At 37.7% G+C, this 7,500-nt stretch overlaps 1 protein-coding gene and 1 long non-coding RNA gene across 5 annotated transcripts in view; both read right to left on the bottom strand.

Moving 5' to 3' along the window:
• The window catches only part of LOC123507929 (cAMP-dependent protein kinase catalytic subunit 1), a 697,649-nt gene that overhangs the window by 287,686 nt on the left and 402,463 nt on the right, over positions 1 to 7,500 (bottom strand). The gene's annotated exons all lie outside the window — the stretch shown is intronic.
• Positions 1 to 7,500, bottom strand: part of LOC123507933 — a 70,491-nt gene that overhangs the window by 53,320 nt on the left and 9,671 nt on the right. The window lies entirely within an intron of this gene.

Raw genomic sequence — 7,500 nt, 5'->3', positions numbered from 1 at the left:
TTCATTTATGTACATCTTTTATTTCCGTTAGTTTATATATATCAGTTTTATTTTTATTTATTCATGTTAATTTCGTAGATTAATTCTCGTATTTTTTTTGTTTTTTTGTATATTTCATGTAAACTATCAAGAAATCGTATAATTTGGCTAAATATCGTACTCAGCACCCTAAAACACTCCTAAATTTAACAGAATATCGTACAATTCACAGTTATCGTACTGGAGGAATATGACGACACAAAGGAAGACAATATCGTATAATTCATTACGTTATCGTACTCAACGCAACACATACCAAAAAAAGTAATAATAATCGAGTGGACATCGTGGTACAGTGGAACCATGCGTGCTTTGAGGTCCGAGGGGTCTCCAAGCGCATGGGTTCGAATCCTGTCCACGGTCCGAGTGTAGGTTGGGCTTCCTCACTCGGGGCAACGGTTTCCTAGCGGGTGGGCTTTGAGATAGGAGGTACCCCAAAAAGTACCTCCCTTAACCCATAAATTCCCGTGAAAACACTACATGGTATAAATAAAAATGAAAAAAAAAAAACATTGACGTACTAAAAAAAAAAATAAATAAATAAATATATATATATATATATATATATATATATATATATATATATATATATATATATATATATATATATATATATATATATATATATATATATATATATATAGAAGTGAATATAGGAAAACAGAAAACAGAAAACGTACTCAAAACACAATACTCTATCACAGTACATCCACTTCTTTATGTAAGAGGGGAGAAAATTGAGCAAGGACAACATAAAATGAAGATAAAAGGCCCTACTTAGTTATCAGTCCCCTTGCAGGTCCGAAAGAGTTAGCCGAAATGAAGGAAGGACTGTCTTGAAATCCTCTTAACCCCTTCAGTACCAGGACGTGTTTCCATATTCCTCCTGGTTACTTTATATTATACAGCTTCAGAATTTTATGTGGGGGTTAAAATAGTGAAGACTCTGGCCATTAGTTTTCTGACCTCCATACACTCTTCTTAATGCAGATAAAATCGTCTAATCATACCTAAAACTCAAGGTTAAAATGCGTCCCACTACTGAAGGGATTAAATAAACTCAAATCGCAGGAAGCTGGAAATACAGACACAAGGAGGGAGTTCCAGAGTTCACCAGAGAAAGGTATGAATGATTGAGAGTACTGGTTAATTCTTGCATTAGAGAGAATAAGAAGAATAATAAAAAGTAAAGACATAACTACACGACAGACCAGTGATTCCCAACCTTCACACTTTGGAGGAACACCTGTAATAATTGTTCCTATTCCACGGAACCCCTCTTTATGGTATACGGGTGTCTTCTTAATCTCTAGTACTATGACGCATTTCCATATTCATTCTGGTTACTATTTGGCGATTTCACACAGCTTCAGAAACTTAATGTGGGGATTGAAATAGTGAAGACCGTAGCGATTAATCTTGTAACCTTCATACACCTTTCCTAATGTCAATAAAATGGTCTAATCGTACACAAATCTTAAGGTAAAAATGTGTTCCAGTATTGAAGGGGTTAAGCGCAGTAATCCTTGTTCACCTAACAGAGAATAGGACATTACTTAGCTATTTTTTGTATTAATTTTACTGTCTTATTGAATATAGACCTAATTAAAAGAGAGAGAGAGAGAGAGAGAGAGAGAGAGAGAGAGAGAGAGAGAGAGAGAGAGAGAGAGAGAGAGAGAGAGAGAGAGAGAGAGAGAGAGAGAGAGAGAGAGGGGTACGTGAGGTAAATCGAGAAGTTGTGACCTCATAACCCGGCAGAAGGTGGAGACAAGGAATCCTATCCTCCCAATAGACGATACACAAATAACGTTACCTAATTAAAATACACAGAAAAAATAGAGGAGGTATCGAGGCATTTTCTCCCTAATTTTGGATGACGCCTTTCCACTTTTTACAGAGCCAGCACTCAAGTGGGCATTTTTTTTAATCTTTTTATTTTGCCCTTGGCTGGCCCTCTTCTCTACATAAAAAAAAATGAAAACAAGCATAATTTTTTGCAAACGTAACACCGGTGCCATAACACGATAAGGAACAAACAATAAGGGGAAATGGAAGAGATAGGACACCATTACAATAGGAAAGGAAATCATGAACCTAAAAACAAACCCCACACAAATTATATTAAATGGAAAGATGGTACGATATCTCTCTCTCTCTCTCTCTCTCTCTCTCTCTCTCTCAAGATGGAGCAACAGAAATGTAAAACTAATGAAAGGAAAAAAGGGATAAGACGAAGAGGAAATAGAAATAGAGGGAAAAAGGATAAAATTTATGAAGAAACAAAAAAGGAATGAAGGAATGAAGGAAGGAAAGGAAAGAAGTTAAAATGGAAGGATATGAAAGAAAAAAAAGAAAATAAAGAGCAAGGAAGAAGAAGGATTGGGAGGAAGGAAGAGAGGAAGTGAAAAGAAGGAAAACTATAGAAAAAAAGAATGGAAATAAGAAAAACGAAAGGACAGAATGGAAAAGGAAGAAAAAATAACAAAACCAAAGGGAAGAAATTCATGATAAGCAAAAAGAAAAAAAAAAGAAGGAAGAAATACGAAAGAAAAAAAGAAGAAAGGAAGGAAGAAAGAAAAACAGGAAAAAACAAGAAAGAAAAAGAAAAAACAAAGGAAGGAAAGAAAGAAGGGAAAAAAGAAAGGAAGGAGAGACGGAAAGAAGGAAGTAATGGACGAAGAAAAAAATAAAAAAAAAAAAAAAAAAAGGTCACAGAGAAGAGACTGCAGAGGGGAAATGAAACAAGGTCACCCAACCAGATGAAAAGTAAATAGGCCAAGATGAAAGGGAGAACGGGAGGGTAAATAGGGAGGGGAAGCTGGGGATGGGGGTAGGAGGAGAAGAGGGGGGGAGGAGGGAAGATAGATGGATGATAATGGAGGTCAAGCAGGAGGAGGAGGAGGAGGAGGAGGAGGAGGAGGAGGAGGAGGAGGAGGAGGAGGAGGAGGAGGAGGAGGAGGAGGAGGGACGTCAAAGTGTCAAAAAGGAGGAAGGAAAATGAAGGGTAAAAATTATGATGATGATGATGATGATGATAGTAAAGATAATAATAACGATAATAATAATGATAATAATAATAATAATAATAATAATAATAATAATAATGAAGATGAAAAAAAGAAAGAAGTAATCAGAAAATAAGAAAAATAAAGATAAAAATAAGAAAAAAAAAAAAAAAACTGGAAAAGAAGAACCACCACCACCACCACCTCTAAAACAACAACAACAACAACAACAACAACAACAATAACAAAATCAAACGAAAAAAGAAAAAGAAAAAAGACAAAAAACAAAATTAAAAGAACATCAAAAGTAGAACAACGAGAAACTAACGAGGAGGAGGAGGAGGAGGAGGAGGAGGAGGAGGAGGAGGAGGAGGAGGAGGAGGAGGAGGAGGAGCTATCACTGACCTGGGAGGAATGAAGACAAACAGTAAGAAGAGAAGGAAGCAAATAGACACACACATAAAACGTCAGTGGAAGAAGATTTGATCCCTTTTTGACTCCTATTTGTATGAGAGAGATCTCCCTTTACCTCCTCCTCCTCCTCCTCCTCCTCCTCATTTTTATCCCCATTGTTCTGATTTTTGTTTAAATTTTGTTTTCTCTTCCTTTTCGTTTCGTATTCGTCTTTCTTCCTCTCTTCCTCCTCTTCTTTTTCTTACTCCTTCGGCTATTTTCGTCTCCTTCTCCTCCTATTCTTTTTCTCCCTCCTTCAGCTATTTTATTTCTCTCGTTTAGTTTCCTGTTATCCTCCTCCTCCTCCTCTTTTGTCTATTCTATTTCTCTCATCCTTTCATTTGCGTATTATCCTCTCTTCCTTTGTCTCCCTTTATCCTTCTGTTCCTCTTCTTCCTTTGGTCATCTTATATCCTCCTTCGTCTGTCTATCCTATTTCCTCCTTCTGCCTCTTTTATCATCGTTCTCCTCTTCCTCTTCTTTTGTCTGTATATTGTCACGTAACATGAAACTCATTTATTTGTTCGTCATTTGTGTTCTTGTGTGTTCATTTCGTCTCTCTACGTGTAAATTTAATGGACCGTATTCTGAAACCGTTCTGCGCCGCATCTCCACAACTTCCCAAAGGCTCTCAATGAAGTGACGTGGATTCTTCAAGCGTGTTTTAACCTCTTCAGTACTGGAAAGCATTTTTACCACGAGTTTTGGGTGTAATTAGACGATTTTATTGACATTAGGAAAGGTTTATGGAGGTCAGAAGATTAATGGCCCCAGTCTTCACTAGTTTAATCCCGACATGAGTTTCTGAAGCTGCACAAAATCCCCAAATATATAAATAGAATAAATATGAAGGGTTAATGATTTTCGTGGCAATCTAACAAGTTCTCTCAATTATTAAAAGGATGAACAGTTTTGAAGGGTACTTTTTTATGGTTATCTTGACAGTTTGACGGGATCTTTCAATTATCAACGGGAGGAAAAGTCTTGAGGGCTCTTAATACTGATTTTTAAGGGTATTCTAATGGTTCTAGTGATAAATTTACACGATTTCTACGTTATAATGAGGTGAAACAGTATTGAAAACTCTTTGTATTGGTTTTCAAGTGTGTTTCAAAATACTTTCAATGGTTCTAACAGTTTTTAACAAGAGGGAGTCTTGAAAGCTCTTTATACTGGTTTTCATGGTTTTCAAGAGTATTTCAAGGATTCTAACAAGTTTTTAACAGAGGGGACATTCGTGAAAGCTCTTCGTAGTGGTCTTCATATTTTTCAAGGGTGCTTTAACGGTTCTAGTGACAGTTTGACAAAATTTCTACGTCACTAACAGGAGAAACACACTTTGAGATCCCGGTGTATCATCTCTGCGGCGATTCAGAATACCAGCCGATACACTCATACCAACTCACACACCTGCTCACATTCGCCATACACCTGTTATTTGTTTCCTCTCTCCCACACACCTGTTGGTTCCGTTCCCCTCCCAACACCATAACCCCCAACACACACCTGCACACCTCCCACGAAGGCACATATATAAGGCTGTCAGTAAGGGTGTTGCTCCCTCACTACACCTGTCATGCCTCCCCACACCTGCTGTTTACCTCAGTTTTGCTGGTGCTGTAACTAAAAGCATTACTCGTTCATGTTTTATATCCATCCTTTGTTATTCATATATGGACAGACAGACAGACAGGTAGAATTAGTTACCGACTGATTAATGGACTAAAAGAATGTACAAATAGGCAGACAGACAGACAGGCACACACAGACACACACACATAAATATATAGATAAATACACAGACTGGCACACAGACAGACAGAAATATACGAATAGACAGACACAGACAAATAAATAGATAAACTTACAGACTGATACACAGACAGACAAATAGATACACTGATAGATAAATAGATACACTGATAGACAAATACAACATATATGACCATTACCACCACCACCACCACCACTTTTTTTCTTAAGCAAGGGCGTGAATGAAGTGATCGGCGTAGCAAAGGAAGAGGTGAGTGAGTCTGCAGAGGAGGAGGAGGAGGAAGCTGAAGACGAGAACAGTCATAACAAAGGTCTAACTATACCCCAGCTGAGAGAGAGAGAGAGAGAGAGAGAGAGAGAGAGAGAGAGAGAGAGAGAGAGAGAGAGAGAGAGAGAGAGAGAGAGAGAGAGAGAGAGAGAGAGAGAATAAAATAGTCAAAAGATAAGACGAAATAAAAATCACAAGAGGAAATCACACGAAAAAACAGAATATACTTTTCGACGAACAAAAAAGAAAAAAATAATAAATAAATGAGAATAAAAAAAAAAAAAACGAAGAATAACGAAGAAGAGAAGCGTTTTAATTTTAGCAAAGAAGAAAGAAGAGAGAAAAAACAAGATAATGAAGGAGGAAGAAATGAGAAGGTTTAGTAAAGTAATGACAGAGGAAGAAAAGGAAGAGTGATAGTTATGAGGGAAGACAAGCAAACATTCCATTGTTGCTGTAAGTTACCAACACACACACACACACACACACACACACACACACACACACACACACACACACACACACACAGAGAGAGAGAGAGAGAGAGAGAGAGAGAGAGAGAGAGAGAGAGAGAGAGAGAGAGAGAGAGAGAGAGAGAGAGAGAGAGAGAGAGTATAACAAACTGAAATAAAGAACAAAGATAGAAACGAAATAACAAAAATAAAAAGTAAACAAAAACGTAAAAAAAAATTAGAAAAGGGGAAAAATCAGAAAAGAAAGAATCCAAACGAGAAAGAGAGAGAGAGAGAGAGAGAGAGAGAGAGAGAGAGAGAGAGAGAGAGAGAGAGAGAGAGAGAGAGAGAGAGGGGAGGGGAGGACTAGCCGTGCAGTAATTAGCACCTCAAGGATACACAAGAATGGGCTTCATATTGTAGTGGAAGATGGCGCAGCGCGGGGAGGTGAGGCGCGTTGTTGATGTGTCGCTGAAAACACTGCCGGGGTGACGAGAGGGGGAGCAGGGTGTCATCACCACCACCAACACCACCACCTATACACCTGTATGCCATAACATTCACCACCGCCACCACCCCCACCACACAGCTATAGAAATTACCAATGTATCACCACCTTTACTACTACTACTACTACTACTACTACTACTACTACTACTACTACTACTACCACCACCACCACCACCACCACCTAGAGCATAATATATATATATATATATATATATATATATATATATATATATATATATATATATATATATATATATATATATAGCAATGCTTCAAGTGTAATATCACCATCACTATTACCACTATCATAACACCTGCTACTACTACTACTACTACTACTGCTACTACTACTACTACTACTACTACTACTACTACTTGCACAACCACATACAAACTACTGATTTATCATAGTTAATTATTCATACCACCATTATATTTTCTCCTCCTCCTCCTCCTTCACGACACTCACGCCTTCGTGTTCTTGAAAGCCCCTACAATCTCGTCCCCCTTCCCTGTGTGTGTGTGTGTGTGTGTGTGTAGGCACGAACTACATCAAAACACGATTCCAATATCTCTCTCTCTCTCTCTCTCTCTCTCTCTCTCTCTCTCTCTCCTGTAATGCGCAGCTCAATCTTACAAATAATACAAGAAGAAAAGAAGGAGAATAACAAGAAGAACAAGAAGAACAATAATAATAATAATAATAATAATAATAATAATAATAATAATAATAATAATATGAAGAAGAAGAAGAAGAATAGGTAAGCCGGGATAGACAGTGGAAGACTAAAAGATACTACAAGAGAAGCTGGGGGGAGGAAGTAGATAATGTTATAGAGAGAAAACAGAGACTTGGAAAACCAGACGAGTCACAACATGGTAGATTAAAAGGAAAGGCCAGGAAGGTAGGGAGAGATAATAGGGAGGCGGCAGGGAGAGACAGAAGAGAGACTGGAAAAGAAAAGGGAAAGAAACAAGAGAAAGAGAAGAGAGACAGGAG

Source organism: Portunus trituberculatus, chromosome 23 (genome assembly GCF_017591435.1).
Source record: "Portunus trituberculatus isolate SZX2019 chromosome 23, ASM1759143v1, whole genome shotgun sequence".
NCBI classification, from domain to species: Eukaryota; Metazoa; Arthropoda; class Malacostraca; order Decapoda; family Portunidae; genus Portunus; species Portunus trituberculatus.
The sequence above is the reverse complement of the archived record's forward strand: the minus strand, read 5'-3'. Positions and strand labels throughout refer to the sequence as shown.